This window comes from Paramisgurnus dabryanus, chromosome 2, assembly GCF_030506205.2.
Source record: "Paramisgurnus dabryanus chromosome 2, PD_genome_1.1, whole genome shotgun sequence".
In the NCBI taxonomy this organism is placed as follows: domain Eukaryota; kingdom Metazoa; phylum Chordata; class Actinopteri; order Cypriniformes; family Cobitidae; genus Paramisgurnus; species Paramisgurnus dabryanus.
In genome coordinates this window covers 7,907,188-7,930,198 of record NC_133338.1, presented here as the reverse complement: position 1 = coordinate 7,930,198, position 23,011 = coordinate 7,907,188, and the positions used below count along the sequence as shown (strand labels likewise).

At 38.2% G+C, this 23,011-nt stretch overlaps 1 long non-coding RNA gene and 1 pseudogene across 1 annotated transcript in view; one reads left to right on the top strand and one right to left on the bottom strand.

The window, feature by feature from the left end:
• LOC135783532 (uncharacterized) overlaps positions 1 to 23,011 on the top strand; it is a 417,164-nt gene that overhangs the window by 96,239 nt on the left and 297,914 nt on the right. The gene's annotated exons all lie outside the window — the stretch shown is intronic.
• On the bottom strand, positions 642 to 6,066 carry LOC141281867 (uncharacterized; annotated as a pseudogene).

Sequence of the window (23,011 nt, the reverse complement as noted above, 5' to 3'; positions counted from 1 at the left end):
CTTGTTATACAAAATATAGCTGTCGCACAGTATTTGTTTCATTTCCACTACAACACTTTATTGTCCCTTTAAAAAGTTTGTGTAAAAGATTGTTGGGGGGTTTCTATGCAAATGTTCATTGACATCAGAGCACATGCTGGACATGGAGAAAATTTTAAATTTCATCATCAACAAGTCAACGAAAATCCAAGGTAAATATTGCTTGTTCAGTAAAATTTTTTATTTTATGTCATTTCCAAACATGCTGTACCTTCAAGGGTGTTTTTAAAAAAGTAACAATTTTAAGTTAAATAAGAGTATTATTTTGCATACATGAAATGCTATGTATTAACTTAAAGCTAATCAGTGAAGCTATGTTCCAATTTTTTTTACTAAAACTACAAAAATGTAATTTCCACCACAGTCATTTCCACCACAACATGTGGAAATGACAGCATGTGGTGGAAATTACATTTATGGTGACAAAGTACAATTTAAATATGGATTGCAAGTTTGAACATTATTTTTATTTTGAAATTGTATTTCTTCTGTATTAATTGATTTGATTCTATTTTTATGATGCCACCTAAGACAGCAAAAGAAAGGTCACAAACCTATAGGGACAAAATTAAAGCTGATCTTATAAAATATGAAGAGAGACTTCAAAGAGATAGGGTGAGATACCTAAGAAAAAAAAGAGAAAGGAGTAGTAAAAGCAATTGCAGATCTGTCAAAGCGGGGGCAACGCATAGAAAGAAAAACAATGGAGAACTAATCAAAGAAATAGACGAGAGGAGATAAAAACTCACAATGCATGCCTACCGTTTCACCACCACACTCTCCTGATGTTGCCTTGGAGCCAGAACAGGATGTTGACCTGCCCCTACACCACCACCTGGCTGATCTCAATCCAAAAAACAGAGAGGAAGAAAAAGGGTAGAAAAAAATTGTAGAAAAGTTTATGTAGCATTGTATTAGAGTAACAGCAATCTCAAGAAATCTTTGCAAAAGGCACAGAAATACCACCAGCGGTATGATTGACTAAAAAGAGAAATTATTCAGGCTGACTCTCCAAATACAAAATCTAAGTCGCAAATTGCAACAGCACCTAGCACACTACAAAGAACTTTAGTTTTTCACAATGCCCTTATCGCTGAACTGAGAGACAGATATTAAAATCTCCAATTAGAAAAAGACAAACACATAACTTCCAAAATGATGGCAGGAAAACTCCTTAAGAAGTATCGACTGATGAAAATGGCCCAAAGGGAATTTGGCTTTTCACCCAAAAGAATGAAAAGTAATAGAAAAAGGACAACAGCACTTACTTACACACATAAGAAACAAAAGAATAGCATAAGCCCAGCCACAGAATAAATAATCAAACAACTCTTAGAAAGAGATGAGAATAGCAGAGCATCAACTGGAAAAAAGGACACTGTGACCAAGAAAAAGACAAAAACGATTCCTGAATGAGCCTCTGAAAAAACTCCATAAGAAGTTTAGGAAGGAGTATCCTGACATCAGGATTTCTAAAAGTGAGTTCTGTAAGAAACATTCATTTTGGATTGTAAAGGCCACAGTTAAGAATAGAGACAGATGCCTCTGCAAGACCCATGACAATCTGCAGAATATGGCAGACAAGCTGCTTTATCATAAAATCATTAAAAGCAACATAATTGAAAATTTGATTGTATAACTGTACTGCTCGCCAAACTACACCAAGCAATGCATGTACAGGGAATGTACAATTTTTTAAGCCAAACAAATCTCAACATTTGACCCTGGGACCCAAATATTTTGGTATGACAGAAAAGCTGAGGAGAGACTGAAGAAAAAGAAGGATGGTACTGAAAAAAAAATCAAAGTCCTTTTGACAGTGAAAGAAAAGGCTTATGTAGGCTGAACTGCACAAGCCATAAGCATATTACATGATAGCAAATATAAATAAGGCTAATTTACTTCAGGAATATATCCTCCTCCAGTGAGTCTTCCATTGTTCTTCTTCTTAGGTAACATTAACGTTAAAGATAAACGCTTCTTTCCTCAATCGGACATAATTAACCAGACATTAATTAAGATCTTCCTCACATGTGTGTATAAAGTTTATCATCCTAACATGCGGTAAAGTCTTTAAATCTGATAAAACTTTACTCTTTGTTTGTTATTGTTTGAACCGTTTGTCTGTTCATTACCATGTGAACAGCGGGTACCACCTGTGGGCATGACTGCATTAGAGATAATAAAGTCAGCCAGGAAAAACTGTACTCTCTTTACTTCAATGCAGATTATTTAAACAGGCAATATTTGTTTTTGATTATAATTAGCTTGTTTAAAAGTAGACATTCCAGGCTTTCTTTGGATATGTGTATCATGTTTGTGTGACAAGTATTCGTGGAGTTTCAAGTGATTTTTGTAACGTGTTTTGAGAGACAGCTGGCGGAGACAGAAATGACTGGATGCACACCCTGTTTATTTTCTTTATTTGACAAAAACACAAAGATTTGATGTTATTGTGAATGTACACAAATTAAAGAAGACCCTTCACAGTTACAAATGATGTCAAACACCTAAGTGTATGATGGAGTATTTTAAGTTGATTCTGCTATGATAAGGAGAGAACACGTCAAAATGTGGCGTCACGTTTTTGGACACCAGGGGCCTCATGTATAAAACTTTGCGTAGATTCCATCCTTAAAGTGTGCGTACGCACATAAGGCAGAATTTGCGTACGCACAAAAGTTTTCAGATTTATAAAACCATGCGTACTCCAGAAACTGTGCAAAATTCCATTCATAAATCCCAGTAAGCGGAAAATTTTGCGTACGTGTGTCCCGCCCCATCTCCTCCCCGAAACAACCATATATGGAGCGTACAACCCTTAGTTTTAATGGGCATAATGTGGTCTGCATATCATTTTAATATGGATTAACGTTACAAAACGCATGGAAAATATCGTAAAAATATATTTTTTAATTCAAAATAATTAAAAAATGGCAAAATATATTTTTGCTGAAATATATTTTTAAATATGTTTACAAAAATATATTTTTCACAAGTAAATACATTTTAAAGCATTAAAAAATATATTTAGCCCTTCATATATTTTAATTCAAGGAAATCATGTCGCATTGGAAGAAAAACTTTATGTTACGAACCTGTAAACAAAACAGTTTTAAAAAGATTAAAATGAAATAGTTTCAACTTAAAAAAATATACTTTATAAAATTAACTTATTTAGCATATAGTTAAAATATACTTTTGGCCAGAGAAATAATTTTTTTAGGCTTATGGGTTTTTATGAAATTATAAAAACAGTGTTTAAACACTGGCATTGTCAAAGTTCATACTGGTTTCCCATATGGCCAGACAGGTGTCATTATATTCATAACATTTTTTATATAAAACAAACTCAGAGGAGATTAAATGTTTTTGACCAGCAGATGGTGGAGATTGTTTCAGGTCATGTTCATCTTTATCTCAGGCGGCAAGTGCATCAATTATACCATTGAAGGCTACTTAATGGATTAAGACTGCAATATTACATACCTTATTAAGAATAGGCTGCTATAGGCAAGTAGACGAGCCCAGCAATAAAATAAAAGTTTCGCGTTAAGTGTTTCCCATAATAAAACATAAAGACAATGATGTATTATGCGGCGCTGCCATAAGGCATTAAGATAAAAAAGTTCAGTAGCTACAAACGAAAAGTTCAGTACAAACCTTAAAAAAGCATATTTACATGTAAGCAGATGAAACCAGAATATAAAAACCAATGAGTATAAATACTTGTTAGTGTTTTTCTTATATAAACCTGCATTGTAATAACGTCTCTTTATATAAGGCTAAACTTTAATTATTAAATGTCCGAGACGAGTGCATCACATTTTTTTTTCATCATCTTACAGGTTATAAAGTCTATTGTAGCAATGTAGTCACGTTTGTTTCTGTCATTTGGCGTAACTAAATTAAAACTTTTTTTTTTACAGTCTTGTCTATGATTAGATGATAAAGACTAATACACGAAACATTAGCCTTTAGGGTTTGTTGAGTGAAGAAAAACTTATTCATGTAGTTCTTTATAGCCTTGCGTTTCAAACACACATACGCGCTCATGACAGATGTGTGTGGCACTCTATTCACCGTAAAGGCTTCGTCTTTTCAATAATTTTCATCTGTTAAATATTTGCTACTCATAGGCAGGTGCGACTCCTAGATGCAATTTGAGTGCTGATCTTCATGAATGAAACATGAATATTAAAACTAAATGTGTATAGAAACAAGAACAGAGTTTGTGTTCTTTCACTCCGCTCAAAAAGAGTGCGTACGCACAGTGGAGAGCATCCGTACAGTGCGCACTTATTTACGCCAAGTTTATTTTTGATAAATCCCGATATGTGCTTGGAAAATTGCGTACGCATATTTCTATGACCATTTTGTTCGTACGCAACGTTTATACATCAGGCCCCAGGGGGTTAACTGATTCCTCTATTCCAATCCAACGCTCTTGATGTTCCTCTGTCTTTCTATTGACTGTGAAAACCGCTTTAGACGATTCAATCCGTGCAGGAAACTGAACAGATAATTCAAACTGATTCATGAACCAATTTAGACAGATCTGATTGATGAAATCATTAAACAGAATCGACTAATCGAGTGATTCATTTGTGAATTGAGCATCGCTCATGCCCCCTCCAAAAAAAACTATACAGCGCGCTTGGAATAAACTATATGCATTTAACAACATATTACATTAAAATAAAGTAACAAAAGAAACGTCACCCAACATAATCAAGTAAAAGTACCGTTTTTTCATTTAAAATTTTTTACTCAAGTTAAAGTAAAACAGTACCCACATTTAAATCTACTCTTAAAAGTTTTTTCAACATTTTTTGTATATAATTGTATATACATATACATACCGTGAGGAAAATAAGTATTTCAACACCCTGCTATTTTGCAAGTTCTCCCACTTAGAAATCATGCAGGGGTCTGAAATTGTCATCATAGGTCCATGTCCACTGTGAGAGACCTAATCTAAAAATAAACCAGAAATCACAATGTATGATTTTTGAACTATTTATTTAGATGATACAGCTGCAAATAAGTATTTGAACACCTGAGAAAATCAAGGTTAATATTTGGTACAGTAGCCTTTGTTTGCAATTACAGAGGTCAAATGTTTCCTGTAGTTTTTCACCAGGTTTGCACACACTGCAGGAGGGATTTTGGCCCACTCCTCCACACAGATCTTCTTTAGATGAGTCAGGTTTCTGGCCTGTCACTGAGAAACACAGAGTTTGAGCTCCCTCCAAAGAGCCACTCCTTGGTTATCCTGACTGTGTGCTTCGGGTCATTGTCATGTTGGAAGACCCAGCCTCGACCCATCTTCAATGCTCTAATTGAGAGAAGGAGGTTGTTTTCCAAAATCTCGCAATACATAGCCCTGGCCATTCTCTCCTTAATACAGTGCAGTCGCCCTGTCCCATGTGCAGAAAACCCCCCCCCAAAGCATGATGCTACCACCCCTATGCTTCACAGTAGAGATGATGTTCTTGGGATGGTACTCATCATTCTTCTTCCTCCAAACATGTTTAGTGGAATTATGACCAAAAAGTTATATTTTGGCCTCATCTGACCACATGACTTTCTCCCATGCTTCTCTGGATCAACCAAATGGTTGGCCAACTTAAGACAGGCCTGTACATGTGCTGGTTTAACCAGGGGAACCTTCCATGCCATGAATGAGTTCAAACCATGAAGTCTTTGTGTATTCCCAACAGTAACCTTGGAAACGATGGTCCCAGCTCTTTTCAGGTCATTGACCAGCTCCTCCCGTGTAGTTCTGGGCTGATTTCTCACCTTTCTTAGGATCACTGAGACCCCACGAGGTGAGATCTTGCATGGAGCCCCAGACTGAGGGAGATTGACAGTCATGTTTAGCTTTTTCCAGTTTCTAATGATTGCTCCAACAGTGGACCATTTTTCACCAAGATGCTTGGCAATTTCTTAGTAGCCCTATCCAGCCTTCTGGAGGTGTACAATTTTGTCTCTAGTGTCTTTGGATAGCTCTTAGGTCTTGGCCATGTTAGTAGTTGGATTCTTACTGATTGTATGGGCTGGACAGGTGTCTTTATGCAGCTAACGACCTCAAACAGGTACATCTAATTTAGGATAATAAATGGAGTGGAGGTGGACATTTTAAATGCAGACTAACAGGTATTTGAGGGTCAGTATTCCTGCTGATAGACAGGTGTTCAAATACTTATTTGCAGTTGAGTCAAACGTGATGGTTCATAACAGGGGTTGCGTGTTGCGATGTTCATCTGTTATAGGACAACCGACAAACGAGCAGACACTGATTTAAAATTAACAGCAAGACAACTAGCAGGTAACCCAACGACCCCCTTCTTTAGACTAGGTAGGAAGCATCTCCCTCTAACCTGTCGTTTAAAACAATTGAGCCTTCGCAGGGAGCTTGATTGACAGGTGATCTGACCAATCATACTTCTTCGCCATCCAAAGCAGTCAGGAGAGTTAGATTAACATTGGAGGATTTGAACTTTAAAAGCGGAGTGTACTGACGCCTTTCTGCGGTTAAAACAACATTCCTTTCTATCTGATGATATAAATTAACTAGAAGAAAGAGGTGATTTGAAAGGTGAGACTTTGTTTAATATGTTTAATATCAAAAGTGACCAAACAGTAACCTGGGGCCCGTTTCAGAAAGGTGGTTAAGTGAAAACTCTGAGTTTGTTAACCCTGAAATAAGGGAAACTCTGAGTTTTCCGTTTCAAAAAGGGAGGTAGGTTAAACCTGAGATGGTGGGGTAAGTCAAGCCTGTTTCAGAAGGAGAGGTAACTTATACTCAGAGTCTGTTTCCGGAGTAACATACTCTCTGAACCTAACCTGGTCGGGAGCAGGTTTTATCCTGTAAACTCTGAGTTTCTTGTGGTCTCCTCCCCATTTTTAAAGGAGTAGCGGTGTTTAATCTTGTTAGTTGCTTTAGTACATTCATTCATTGTGCACATTTTTATCATGTACACTGTAAAATATTTTTTAGCTGTCTTTAAGTTATAATTAAATTGCCAGTGCAAACCATTTTAACTTACGACTTTATATTTTTATATATTACACTAAACTTTCAACTAAAAAAATTAAAACAGTAAATTGAAATGACTTGTAAAGCTAATATGATATACTTAGGTGCATAGATCGTCTTAGTGACTAAAATGTCATGTACTTTTATAGAGAATCCTGTAGATGATGATATTGCATTCATTTGTAGGAAGTTAAATTTATGTTGCGAGTGGATTTTGAGACCCCGAGTGGTTTCTTATCATATCCACTGACATTTATGTGAGCAAAATTATTATTTTTTTGCAGTCATTTTAGATATCTAAATATCCTTATATGACTAATATCAGTCTTTGTGGTGCTCTTACATCTAAAAAGTTGTCCTGGCATTTCTTATGTATCCATCTGTCATTTTCGCTGGTCTAGTGGGTTGTGCTGTGCGCAGTGGGCAGGGCAGTTGTACTGTCGGCGATTGGAGTTCGAATCCCGTCTCGGCGAATTTCTGTTTTATTCATGACAAACATTTGTAAAGTTCGTAGCCTTTAATGACAAAGTATTATGCTTCATTTCATTTTTAGCGGAGCTGCTGTCATATTTTTGTCCATGGGATTGCATCTGCATGTAAATTAATATAATAACGTACAGTCCTCAGTTTATTTAGTTCAGATATTTTAACTGTGATGAAAAATTAAATGTACGCATTTACTAGAGTAGCAATTTCCAAAAACAACTCTTTTCTTTAAAATATATGCTCGTAGTTGCTGTACACTTGCAGTAACACTTTCAGTTTTAGTATTAAGAAGGATTAAGACCTCTTTGTCACGTGCTGTTGCCATGGTAAATCGTAATATCTGAGCTCCATTGATGATGGCTTTTCATTGTGGCTGTGCACGCGCTTAACTCAGAGGCCCTGTCCCAAATGGCACACTCCGGACTTGTGGTCCTCCTCAGAGTCCACACTTTGATGACATCACGTAGTCCAGACTTTAGGGACCCTTGATGCGAGTCCAGAGGGCGCACCGATGTCGTATTTTGGGACAGACTTGAGCGTCACGCCGGAAATAGTTATGGTTTCGGATAGGCGTTGCAATTCTGGTGGGAGAAAAATGTTGCCTGTAGTTGTTTTTACTTTTGTGCTTGCAAAATGGCTATCAATGCAGCCATATCGCCGTCGTCAGCTCCAACGTCGCAAAAGAGAGTTTTTTTGTTAATTTATTCAAATGCTGGTGGCATACACAGAGCAAGAGGTACACTAGGAAATATAATTATTGGCTACGTTAAATTTGTCAGAAGTCACGAGTGCATTAAGTTGATTATTTATTTATTTATTTTGCTTTACAGGTCAGCCGACTGTTTCGATATACGGGGTTAAATCGGTCCATGCCCGTGCTCCAAATTTATTTTGATGCCGAAAAAGATATGCGGCCAGACTTCCGTCTCAACAGAAAGTCAGTCAGCAGTCTAATTCAAATTCTTATGGACATGAACACGCATGACCATGGATGGGGAAAACACTTGGAAGTCCTTATTTTTCTTTACTGGCTTGCACACGCACTGTCTTACAGAGTCACGGGGCGGACCTTTTCTATTCCCAAATCAACCGTGTGCAGAGTTGTGCATAAAATCGCCAGGGAAATAAAGAATGCAGTGGCAGCAGGCTGGGTTATTTGTTATCCTTGTCCAGAACAACTTCATACCATTGGCCTTGGATTTGCGCAACTGGCACGGCATCCTGCGTTCCAAAACGCGGTGGGAGCAATTGATGGATGCCACATAAGAATTAAACCACCTGGCCGGAATAAAGAGGAATACTTCAATTACAAACAGTATTATAGCATCCAAATGCAGGCAGTGTGTGACTCAACAGGTCGATTTCTTAATATTTTTGTGGGCTACCCTGGATCTGTTCATGACACTCGTGTTTTGAAGAACAGTCCACTTTATTACAATGCTGAATATCCCCCAGCTGGTTACTTTATTCTAGGTGACGGTGGGTATCCAAGTATTGATAGGCCAATTCGAGTTGTTACGCCATATAAGCTGCCCTTACAAGGACCAGTGGAGGAAAGGTTCAATCGATGCCATTCACGAGGCCGAATAGTAATCGAGTGAGCTTTTGGGATGATGAAAGCAAGGTGGAGGAGAACATTGTTCTCTGCTTTAGAGGTAAAAGTCGGCTTCTGTACGCAGGTGGTAATCGCATGTGCATTCCTGCATAATGTGTGTTTAACGAATGGTGATGTGCTTGAGCCGGACGATGCACAGGATGCTGATCCCCCCTGCCCACCACCACCACCACCTGATGCAGCGGACCCCGTTGATAGGTCTGCAGTCCAGTTCAGGGATAGACTGGCAGCACGGGTTTCTGCTCCTCTTGGTGTGCAGCATCCACTGATGGAACATGATTACACACTGTGATGTTAATGAATTTTGAAATTCCTTCCTGCCCAGGTACTGTACTTTTATTGTTAGCTCGTTTTATTTATAAGACTAAACGTATATGAACTTAATTTTGTGTTGTACTTGAGCATTTGATGTTATGCACTTAAAAAAAGTACTACACAAATTCAGTATTACACTGCCTGACCTTATTTGTAAATTTACAAGTACTGTTTTGTCTTTGGGTTTGTTTACTTTGGAGTGATAATGCTGCTGAAAAAAAGTATTACCTCAGTTTGTATTGGACTTTAAAAACTGTTCACTGTACTGCACTGTACTGAAACTACAAAACATTGTTTTAGCAGGTGACACTGACGGATCAACAGATACTGTTTGTGCTACATTTATTCTATTTATTTAGTTACCTTCAGGTGCAGTTTGGTGAAATCCTTTTGTTCTACATAACAAAGTAAACTGTATAAACATGAATTTGTACTTATGTTACATACAAAAACTTTACTAATTAAGTGTATGTGGATTATATTTTTTTGTAAATTGTAAGAATTTTCAATAAATTTGTTTATTCAGTACCCTTTTGTGTTTATTTTTCATCTACATATCTTTTCATAGTGATTGGTGTATTACTAAGTGTTATAAACTTACATTTTATTATCTTGTATTATCTTCATTGTGAAAATTTAAAGCAACTTCTTAATAAAATACTTATGTAAGGTATACACAAAGCCATTTCGAAGTATCAAGAACATTTATTAACTATATACACCTGTAAAAATATAAACACAAAACAGCTGAATGAAAAATAACTTACAAAATGCAACATGACGCTCTACCAAAATTAATTCCTGCCAAATGTTAAACAGGTGTGATATACATGTTGCTCAACTCATGTTTTTGTAACATGATCGACCAGTTTAGTTAAAACACTAAGCATCTGATCCATCTGCCTCTCTGCCCTCTGAAACCGCTCTTCCTCTTTTGCATCTGCCTCCATCTGATGCTGGGCTTGTTTCTGTGCCATTTCCTTAATGAGTTCCAGAGAACTCAAATCACTTTGCCTCTTTCTTTTTTTGGGGCTTTTCCCCTTCCCTCCACTTGCCCTGTTTGATGGCCTGGGAATTTCCTCTGCTGTTGAGGACGCTACACTGTCATGCACCCCTGATGGCCCTGGTCTGGCAACATCCTGCTCCTCTGTTTCAGCAGGACTACAGGCAGGGTGCACATCATCAGCCGCTACGGCACCAGAGGGACCTGACATGACTGCTGGTGAAATCTGTGCACTGGGACCAGAAGAAAAGGTAGCCACAGGCATTACACTTGGTCTTTGGCCAATAGCTTCATGCATGGCCTCAAAAAAAGGCCATGATGCTGCAGTCACCTCCCCTTCATTGGTTCCAGATCCTGTCTTGGGCAGGCACAAATCCTACAACAGTATTATAAACAAATTAACATATAAACACTTGTATGAATTACAGCCTGCACTGGCTTATTTGGTGTAAAATGTATAATAGAATGCTATTTGTAGGGAGTGTATTTAAAATACTTTGAATTTTCTTTTAAGGTTTTCCCATTTTTTTTTAGCTTGCTGTGGAGTGAGTCGCCCTTGCAGGCCCATGTCCTTAACGATCTCCCTAACAGACAGACATCGATGAATATAAGCAGTTCAGTATCTTAATTCCAAAAGCAAAGAGTACATTCTACACTTACTCAAACCCTTGAGCAGATGAATTCCTCATCCCTGTGAACACCTTATCCTTCTCCATGCGCAGCCGAATAAACAGAAATGTCATATCATCTGTCCCTTGAGTAGAATAGAAACATTTATTCTCACTTTATGTAACAAAAAAATATTTTTACATTCTGTACAATTCCTATTTTAACAGATTTATGCCATCATACCATTAAGCACACACATCACATATTACAGTTTATAGCCTTCACTGTTACATTTGAACTTAAAATCCTACAAATTAAAGAATGACAATGTGTGAGTGTTTGTAAGATTTTTTGGCACGTTTAAAATTTAATTTTATGCTCATTTATTGCTTGTATATCTTTATACAACTGTAATGCTCTCGTATTATTCAGCGTGCATTCTAATACAGTGTAACCACATGTTGGCGATAACACTCAATTGTACAAACGATGAAATAGGGTTATTGACGTGTTACGTTACACAGTTACAAACTGTACATGTTACTTACACTTAAATATTTTCTGCTCTGACATGCTTGCTTGCTCATCAGCGTCAACTACTCCCATCCGTCATATGATTGGTCGTTCGCAAGGACTTCTGGGTTGGCAAAGTGCGCGAAGCCTGCTGCAGTGCGGGCTTCGCTGAAGACCGCATCAAGGGGGCAAAGGAGGCGCTGATGAGCACATTTCAGAGCGCAAAAATGACAGATGGGACACCCTACGGACTTGTGGACTAAGCGAGCACGCGCAACTTAAGGCCACGAGACCGAAAGTCCACATGAAGTGTGCCATTTGGGACAGGGCCATTGTCATTCTACTCAGAGTTGATTGAACTAACTCAGATCAGCTGCTTTGAAAACGAAAACTCAGTGTTTCCAATCTCAGGGTTAATCAACTCAGAGTTCAAGTTTAAACTCAGAGTTGGTTGAACCTCCTTATTGAAACGGGCCCCAGATTTGTCCTGTGTGTCAGCACGTTGTCATTATTCATAAATACTCAAGTAAATGTAACAAAGTATATAAACTTCGTTACAACTCAGTACTAATGCTAGCATTATTTATTGTTAGCAGCTAACAAGCTAACAGCAGACGTCCAAAAGACGTTAAATTAAATAAAAATTTAAATTAAAGAGCATATAGGCCTACAGTCCAGTGTGGTTTGTGGCTCTAGTGTGTATAATACGTATAGACAACAAGCAGTAGGCTATGTGAACAATCTAAACATTTTAATTAAATAAATTGATTTATTTATTATTTGCAAAAAATAACAGATTACAACTAAACTTAACTGTTCTGCAAGTGAACATAATAGAAAAATTTGAACAATTTATTACTTTAGAACATAACTCAACATAACAGGCCCCATAACAACCACCCTCTTAAAAGCTAACTACCCCAACAATCCTCTAACATCTTAAAGTGTCCTTCAAAACAGTAACAACCTCCCCATCCCTGTAAGTTAAAAAAAAAATTCCTGAAAACTGTCATCCCTTCATTTTGGGCAGTGAGTCGAGTTGGTTGTCCACTGTCCCATGCAGACCCGGCACCCAACAAGGCTGCGGCAGCACGGTACCACCACTGGGTTTTCCATCACATCTGCGAGATTCAGAATATTTTTTTAACTATTTCAATGGTTGTCTAAAGCAATTTTCATCTGTGTCATTTTACTTGTTAGTGTTTATACATTTATAATGTTAAACCCTTTAATGTGACAGGCAACTTTAAAGAGGGTAATGCAAATGATTTTACTGCAGAATATGACTTGTTTGTAGATAACTTACAACTGACTAACCTCTGCATATAAGGCACTGAAAAGTTGACCTCACTGTTGCCACCTGTTCACTAGTCAGAGCCACCGTGCTGACCCTGTCTGCCTGAGCGTATTGCCCCAGGTCCCACAGTGCTTCCGTAACAGCTGGCTGCCAGCACCAGCTCCTCAACCCATCCCACAGTTTGGTCATCAATGCAACTGTGGGGTACAAAAACGTTAGTTTTTACAATTCAAGCAAGTCATGCTGAACAGCCAAGTTGACTATTTGCTGTTGTTTCATATCTATATGTTTGGTTTTCATGACCTAACCCAAATTTACATACTGGTAAGGACTCCACTAGGGATATTTAAACAACCCAACACATTTTGGTTTTACACACATCCCACTCAAGCATAAATGAATCAAGTTTTTTTTTTCAGATAAAAATGACTAGTGACACAAGTTTTGTTTGTCTTTTATTATGAATGGAGCTTTTTGTTATATGACTGAATCAAGTCTTGTTTGGTTATCATACAGTTTGTTCATGTAGTGATTATAAAACTAAAATGGAAAAATGGGAGGGGGGCCCATCAGGTCTGCCTATGCATGGGGCCCAGGACCTTGTGCTACGCTCCTGCACCGCGAGATCTATTTAAAAGCATACTGAGTAATTGAAAGTTAAATCGGTCTTGCGGTGCTAAGACGTCAAATGCCGATTGGTCTGCACGCCGCAGCCAGAAGCCAAACGAGCATTGAGTCAAATAAGACGGGCATCAGAAAATGAGCGAACTCTGGACCTCGGGGACCTCAATGGTTGGCACAGTCATGATTATGAGGTTCAAATACTTCATTTTGGTGACCTTTTAAGCACTAATTTGTGCAGGATTAGCTTGTCTGCTGGTATCTTAACAGGCATGCTTTTTGATACACCTCAAATATTTACTGCATTGTTGTCAAATTGCTTCGTCATGTACCTAACCCTAAATATATATATATATATAACCCTTCCTCCATCATTCAGAGGCGATGCTTCTTCACCGTTGCTTTAAAAAGTGTATTGCGAGAACTCTCCCTGAACTGCGCGCATACACACATCTACCTACATTGTATCATATTAATTTGGAACAGCAACCCAGAATATTTGTCATAAGGATTGATTAAAACAATAATGACAATTATCACATGAAAAAAACGACTTCAATTCTGGACCTTTTGGCAAGGGGGGGGGGGGGGTCGTTCGAACCACCCGAACCCCCAGTGCCTACGGGCTTGGAGGACAATCTCCTCCTGAGCCAAGGTCATGTTTCACCTTTTCAGCAATCGTGGACACATTTGCCTCACCCTCCATAAATGTCACATACAGGGTACCTCCGTCCACCCGAAGGACTCTACCCTTCCGATTGAAATGCTCCTTTTGACAGATACAAACAGAGATAGATAGAGATACATTTAGAGAGTTGTTTTATCATTCAGCCTTTTACCTTACAATGGTTATTTGGTTTACATGACAACAAACCTCGAAAAGCTTCTTGTGGCTGGTGCAGGCACTGACCGGATAGCAGAAGCCACAGTCCTGGTCCCGAATTGGAACAGACTAGGTTGTGCGTGGTGAGGGTCGGTTGGCAGTGGAACTGGTGCATTTGGGCCTTCCTCTCCACAAACCTCATATCTCCCCGATATTTCTATCTCCCCAATGTACCCTGATGAGCTGACTATTAAATAGATGCTGGACGGCATCAGCTGCAAATACAAATATGACAATGTAAATTGATTATATTTCTCTTTCCCTCTCTGTTTCACTTCCATGGGCAGAGTAAAAAGACTTCCAGATTTTATTCTCACTACATCAAAACTTATCTATACAATGTCTCTCATTATTTAAAATCATTGTAAATAACAAACTGCTTTCAACAGGAGAAACAGGGACCATGTCAATCCTTACCGGTGGCTCTCAAATTATTTTACTGTACATTTCAAGTAATAAAAATGACACTCTAAACAGTTAAAGTAACACCAAAGAGTTTTTTTTTTTACCTTAAAATAACGCTTCCAAAACAGTTTCAGACATTCATCCACTCTAAACAGGGTGAACAGCACTTTCACATTCGCTTTGCAGCCCTCTATCGGCCAAAACCGCACTAAAGAAGTTTCCAAACGTCGGGTAGTGGTCCTGTAGTCCGAGTGAATACTACAAAAACTTGCTTTACGGCAGACCTACAATCCAATCAGAGCCAGCTATGCCTCAGTATTTATGACAGTGGGTAATGGACAATTACGCTTCTAACCTGTAGGGGGAGCAAAGAGCCAAAACTCTTTGGTGTTGCTTTAAAATAATAAAGTCGCCATTTGGTGGGTGAAGATTAAAGGAGAATTTCACCCGTAGAAACATTAATCTTTATTGAAAGTGTTTCATATTTGTAGTCGAAATGTAACATACATTTAGAATTTGGTGCCTATTTGACCGAGAAAAGGGGTGTTTGTAGTCTCACCCCCTCAACAAAGATATTGGACTTCCTTCTTTCAATGATGCAAAATGATGATTTTACATCATTGAAAGAAGGAAGTGGAACACTGAAATCTGTATTTCTCCTGTCTGAGCTTCAACTGAGGAAATGTATAACCATTCATAAACATGACTGGGGTTCTAACTATACAAAGCTTAATGCAAATGGGTGAAGTGTCCCTTTGAGAATTATTTACCAGTGTTTCCCAAGAATTGGGAAACACAGAATACAATTTCTGCAGATAGGTTTGCAGCTGTAATTTATGTGTTGAATGGAAACGCGCGCAATTTTACTTCTGCCCACAAATTACACCCAACTTGACACTAAAAGGCTCAGAAAACACTAAAACTGACTGATTTTGCTGCTGTGCATACTTGGAAAGCTAAGAGAGGGTATGGTTTTGTGAGAATATACAGTGTATCTCCTAATTTATAACTGTTATGCCTACAACATATGGTAAGTTTATTAATAGTTTGTTAATTTACAGCTTTACTTTTAAAACAGTCCTTTAGTTGAACCATTACCTTTACTATATGTCTAAAACAAAACACTTGTGACTCCTGCACTAAGGGTTAAATACCCTTCATGTTAATCTACGTGTGACAAAAAAAAAACATTGTTGGCAGTCAACATCATATTCTTTGACAAATAAGTTAATTAAAACACACGTACCGGCTGTGAATCACGCACGAGAATGTCCAAGCAAAGTTGGAAATGCTTTTGGGGAATATGAGATTGTGGCAAACCAGCTAAATAACCCACTTTAAAAAAAGAAAAGATGTAATCGTATTATATCACCCCGGTAAATGTTCACTTGAGGAGGTCTGTGATTGGATGACAGGTGATCATTATCATGTGTCGTAATCAGCACTGCTGATTAAAGGTCACGTTCTTCCTGATCCCGTTTTTTAAACCCTAGTTAGTGTGTAATGTTGCTATAATAGCATAAATAATAGCTGTAAAATGACAAAGCTCAAAGTTCACTGCCAGGCGATATATTTTCTTTAACAGAATTCGACTTTCAAAGCCTACAGCGAACGGCTGGTTTGGACTACAGCCCTCTACTTCCTGCTTTAATGATATCAGTAGAACAGTTTTTCGACTAAACTCTGCCCACAGGAATACGTCAGTCGCCAGCTAACCTAACAGCCTAAAGGTCTTTACACACCGGGACGTTTTTCGTGCGCGTTTATCGTCTGTGTTTTACGTGACGTTTTTCTGCTTTCACACCCAGACGCTGAGCCGAGTGAGGTGCAAATTCACCCCTGGCGCTTAATACAAAACAGATATATGCCGGTACACAAGGTGGCGCTGCGAGACGTTATGCGTCGGTTCTGACACGCACTTGTCACACAGAAGAAGAGAGCCAGTATTTACACTCGCGTGTAGTCAATACCCATTCATATACGATTTTTGGTTAACGGGCAAGCAAACAAACATGGATCTTTTAATTAGCAGTTCGAGCTCCAGCAGCAGTTCGAGCTCCAGCAGCAGCTCGAGCTCCAGCGATAGTGATGAAGAAGTTATTCTTCTTCTGTTGAATAAGGAAAGACGAGTGAAAAGACGCACATATTGGGTACATCCAATCGTTGCGAGAAGAGAAGAACACGGGGAGTTCTACCGACTGATACAAGAGTTAAAAATGTATCATGATCGTTTCCGGGAGTATTTTCGAATGTCCGTGGGTGAGTTCGAAACTTTACTCCAACAACTAGCGCCCTCGTTGACAAAGGAACAAACACACTACCGTAAACCTGTCGACCCAGAACAGCGGTTATCCGTGTGTCTACGGTGAGTTCGTGTTCATTGTTATTCAATTTAATGAATATTGTAAAAACATGAATGAATTTCTGTTGTGTGGGAGAACTGAAAATAAATTTTCATTGTCTATGTCTATTTCAGTTTTCTAAGCACCGGTGACTCGTACCGCACCATTGCATCCAGCTTTCGACTAGGCGTGTCCACCGTTGCTTTTATAGTGAGTGAGACCTGTGATGCAATTTGGCATTGCCTAAAAGATGAACATTTGCCAGTGCCAACTGAAGAGATATGGATGAATACAGCCAGGAGGTTCCATGATAGATGGAATTTCCCTAATTGTTTGGGGGCTATGGATGGAAAACACATTTTAATCCAGGCCCCTGCAAACTCTGGTTCTCTGTATTTTAATTATAAAGGTACGTTCTCAATTGTACTGCTGGCCCTAGTTGATGCAGATTACCGCTTCCTGGTGGTTGATGTGGGGAGCTATGGCAGCAACAGTGATGGAGGCATCTTTGCCAATTCTGTGATGGGAAAGGCACTCAGAGATGGAACTTTGAATGTTCCACCGCCATGTGAACTTCCAGGTGCGCCAGAGCTGGGCAAAGTTAAGCGCGTAATTGTGGCGGATGAAGCTTTCCCCCTAAAACCGTATCTCCTCCGGCCATATCCTGGACGCCGCCTCACAACAGACAAGAGAATTTTCAATTACCGTTTGTCTCGGGCACATCGCATCTCTGAAAATGCCTTTGGAATCCTCAGCCAACGCTTTCGAGTTTTCAGAAGAATTTTCCAGATTCAACCAGCTGTTGTTGACAAAATAGTCAAAGCTGCTTGTGCATTGTGCAACTACTTACGCCCAAAAGGAAATGACCAGGATAATGCCGCAGAAGAAGACAATGATTTTGAACAAACACTACAAGGTTTTGAACATTGTAGGGGGAAGCGGGCATCTGTGGAGGCACAAGCTATCCGAGAACTGTACAAAGACTATTTTAACTCACCAGCAGGAGAAGTTGCTTGGCAGTATGACCATGTGAATCATGGTCTGGAGAACAGATAAAATCCAGCTGTAAATGTGTGCTATAGTCATGAAGTCCCATTTTGAAAACTGCTTATGTGTGCATATATATTTGGATTTTCTTGATCTATTCACAAACAACTGCAAACTTGAATAAATTTTTGCATATCTATTGCATCTGATTCTGTAATGATTATTTTAAATATCACCACTGTCCACATTAGAATAAATAATTTTGGCTGAAATAACACAATTTGAATTAACTCTTTCCCCGCCATTGACGAGATATCTCGTCAATTAAGAGAAAACGCTTCCCCGCCAATGACGAGATTTTCCGTCTATCCGCAATACTGCTATTATCCACCAGGTGGCGCCCTTCCGCAACTTTTTAAAACCGGAAGTATTGCCCTATGGCAAGCTGCTGCATGTCCGTGTCTGTTTTAAAGATCGCTCGCTCTGAATGGGATCTCTATGAAAAGTCCGTCATAAAATGGAATTATCTCTGCTTTTTGCTCAAAATGTGGTGTTTTTGCAAAAACCTACCCATATTCAAAAGCTGATTGCAAAAGAACTACTAAAGGTAGGATGAAACGGTTTTTTTAGTTTGAAAGCAGAGGGTCTGTTCTTTCATTTGGTATATTGTATGTGTATATATTTAAAGAAGAACATTTTCTGGAAGGCATTAAACTTTGGTGAAAATCATGAAAAACGCTGGCGCTGGCTGGCAACTTTTTTTAAAACGCTGGCGGTGAAAGATTTAAAGCACTTTGGAAGATAAAGAATTATTGGTTGAATTGGTCATAACATATAGGGGTGGTTTTCTTGACAGGGACTAGCTTAAGCCAGGACTAGGCCTTAATTAATGATGAAATATAACTAGTTTTAACAAACATGCCTTATTAAAAACATTACTGACGTGCATTTTGAGGCAAAACAAAGGATACTGATGTATTTTAACTCTTTCCCCGCCATTGACGAGATAGCTCGTCAATTAAGAGAAAACGCTTCCCCTCGAATGACGAGATTTTCTGTCTTTCCGCAATACCGCTATTATCCACCAGGTGGCGCCCTTCCGCAACTTTTTAAAACCGGAAGTATTGTTCTATGGCAAGCTGCTGCATGTCCGTGTCTGTTTTAAAGATCGCTCTGAATGGGATCTCTATGAAAAGTCCGTCACAAAAATGGAATTATCTCTGCTTTTTGCTCAAAATATGGTGTTTTTGCAAAAACCTACCCATATTCAAAAGCTGATTGCAAAAGAACCACTAAAGGTAGGATGAAACTTTTTTTTGTTTGAAAGCAGAGGGTCTGTTCTTTCATTTGGTATATTGTATGTTTATGTATTTAAAGAAGAACATTTTCTGGAAGACATTAAACTTTGGTGAAAATCATGAAAAACGCTGCCGTTGGCTGGCAACTTTTTTTAAAAACGCTGGCGGTGAAAGAGTTAAGATATGTCAGTGCAAGTTGTTTTCAGTTTGGACAGGTCATACATTTATTTCAGTCTACGACTAGTCTAATCCCTGTTCCGGAAACCACCGCATACTGTTTAGAACAAAAGCCGAATTACATTTCAAGATGCATTTCTCACACATGCTTTTATAAGCGTTTGCTCTATTTGCATTTTCTAAAAATTATTTGCAAAATGTTTGTTACTTTGTGATTTGGCTAAAAGTAAGTTCTGTGTTTAAACAATATACTCATGTTATAAAGGAAATAAGGGTGGGCGGGTATAGCAAGGAACCATAGTGTGTTGTTCCCTAAATACTAAATTAATAACACTACGAATTCAATAATGCAACAACTAGGCATGTTGCCATTACAATATAGAGTTAAAAAAAACATACGTAAAAAGGAATGGATAGTGCAACAATTTCACGTTATTTAGAATTATGTCACTTAGGCACAAATCGTTTTTGAAAAATCAAACATTTATTTTTTTGAATGATCTGCAATTTGCAAATACAATCAGACACCGAACAGCAAAATAAAACAGGAGTTTGAAACACTGGTTCAAGTAAGTCACAATGACAGTAGTGCAACTCCAAAGTAGTGCAAATAAACATTTAGGAGACGTCTTAAAATATACTTCTTGAATGTATAAACCAAAAACAAACTATACAGCTGAACTGGCATACACATGAAATTAGATTGTATTCAGACACTGTAGTGCAAATAAGTCACAATGACTGAAGTTTAAGTGAACGGTTGTGCAAATTGACATATTAAATATACATTTGGTACTATATACCTTGAATGTATAAACAGTAACAGTAATTTAAATGAAATAATATACAATAGACAAAGACTGGCATGAACAAGTACTGTCAGAGCACCCATAATTTGGAGGGATTTGAGGTATGACCTGATGGTAGGACACAGGCAACTGGTATGGTAAATGTATAGAAAACAATTAGAATACAGATAAAATGGTATGTACATGAAATCAGATTGTAGTCAGAAACTGTAGTGCATAAGTCACAAGGACAGAAGTTGAAGTGAATGGTAGTGCAATAAACATGTATACAATGTAAACAATATACATGTTCAACTATACAAAAAAATTAAAGGGTATAAAACAACCATCAACCGGTGTGACCATGAACTGGCAGAGCGGCCATAGTTTGAGTCTGAGGGGTGACATGATGGTATGACTCAGGCAATTGTTACAGGAAATGTAAATAAAACAACATAGATGAAAAGGCATATACCAGAAAATGGATTATTATCGGTAACTGTTGTGCAAATAAGTTAAAGACAGAAGTTCAAGTTAACAGTAGTGCAAATGAACCTATGAAATTTACATGTTCAACTATATTTCTCAGATGCTTGAACAATAAAAAATAAAAAACCAAAAAAATGTGTACCATAACCATTTAACAGTGTGGCCAAGTACTGGCAGAGTGGCCATAGTTTGTTGGGGTCTGAGGGGTGACCTGATGGTACGACACAGGCGACTGATTAGAAAATAAGGAAATGACTGGCCAAACTCAGCATCATGCAACAGCTGATGTATCTTTAGTTTGACTGAAGACTGTTGTGCTGGAGACAACCTTCTAAGTGTGGGTACCAAGCCAAGAGCAAATAAATAATTGTCATCTTTTAGTTGCTCTTTTCGTTGATCTCTGTGCTCCTCTTTCTCTCTTTTGTGCTCCTCCTTCTCTCTTTTGTGCTCCTCCTTCTCTCTTTTTCATTCCTCCTTCTCTCTTTTTCGTTCCTCCTTCTCTCTTTCTCTGGATTCCTTGGAGGTACCTCTCCAAGAAGTCTGGTGTCTCGGACCGTTTTCTTTTCGTTACTTTCGACCTTGTCATACTTGGGCTGGTGCTGTATGATTCTCTAGGCGAGCTGGCAATGGATGATCCTGTTGAAGTGCCGGCGATAGATGAGCTGGAACATGTGCTTGCTGGTGCCTCCTCACCGTCACTCACATCATTTTGTACCTCCACTCCACCCATGTTTACATCAGAAACATTGCTGTGAACACTGTAAAGATAAATTAAGTTTACATCAGTCTTTCACACTGTGGCCCATACCACACTATCCATCCACACAAATACTCCTAAGGTCAATGTTTGATAACAAGTGTAGTTTAGATTCATGGTGTTCTTATGTACCATACATCTGGGAAAATAAATGAAGATGAGGTTACCCATACACAAAATAAAATATGTGACCAGGTATGATCAGACGGTATAAAGGGAACATGTCAGGAAGATTATTGGCAATCCATTACATATCGTTAAGCCCACACAGCTACACAGATAAAAAAGTAGAACACTTCCATATTATACTTTAGTGCTATATTTTGGCACACTAATAGTTTACTTAATATCCTATAAATTACATCATGGGGTGTTTTCCCAGACAGGAATTAGCTTAAAACAGGACCAGACTTTAGTTTAATTAGGAAATATAACTAGTTATAACAAACATACCTTACTAAAAACATTACTTGTGTGCTTTTTGAGGCAAAACAAATGGCACTGATGTATTTTATGATATGTCAGTCCAAGTTGTTTTCAGTTTGGAGAGCTCTTACATTTCTTTTAATCTAGGAGTAGTCTAATCCCTGTCTGGAAAACCGCTCCCATGAATATGAACTTTAATCCCCTAACATATCTCATTTTTAAAAATATATTTACTTAACACTTGTATTAAACTTGAAGCCAATTTTCATACAAAGACCGGTTCAAGTGTCATAGAAGTGGTTCCTAAGTACATTTTTAAAATACATTTATAGCACATTTTAGTTAATAGTTATGGTGTCTCAAAATAGCACTGTGAAGAAGACTTAGATGTTCTTAAGATTATCTTACATAGACGCTTTTATATAGATGCCGTAATGAGTTAACTGTTTTTAACATTTACTAGGTCCCCACCCAAAGCATAAACACATATGGTAGTTTATTTAGTCATTTAAATTGGTCCTAGACTACAATAAATTTAAGAGCAGTCAAAACTGAAAACAAATTTAACGGACATATTTTAAAATACATGATTGCCCTTTGTTTTGCCTTAAAATGCACCCATGTAATGTATTTACTAAGGCGTGTTTGATAAAAACTAGTATTTCCTAATTAAACTGAGGCCTACTCATGGCTTAAGCCTTGACTAGGCCTCAGTTTAATTAGGAAATACTAGTTTAGATTAGCCTGACGTTGTCATACTCAATTCTAGTCAGAATTTGAGTCTGATACCGCTCCATTGAGCTATAATTATGAGGCGTGTCTCAACCGAAAAATGCCTCTGCACTCAATTGGATAGACCTACGACCAATCAGAGCAACGGGGTGTGAGACGTATGTTGAAATGACGTATTTGCAGCTTG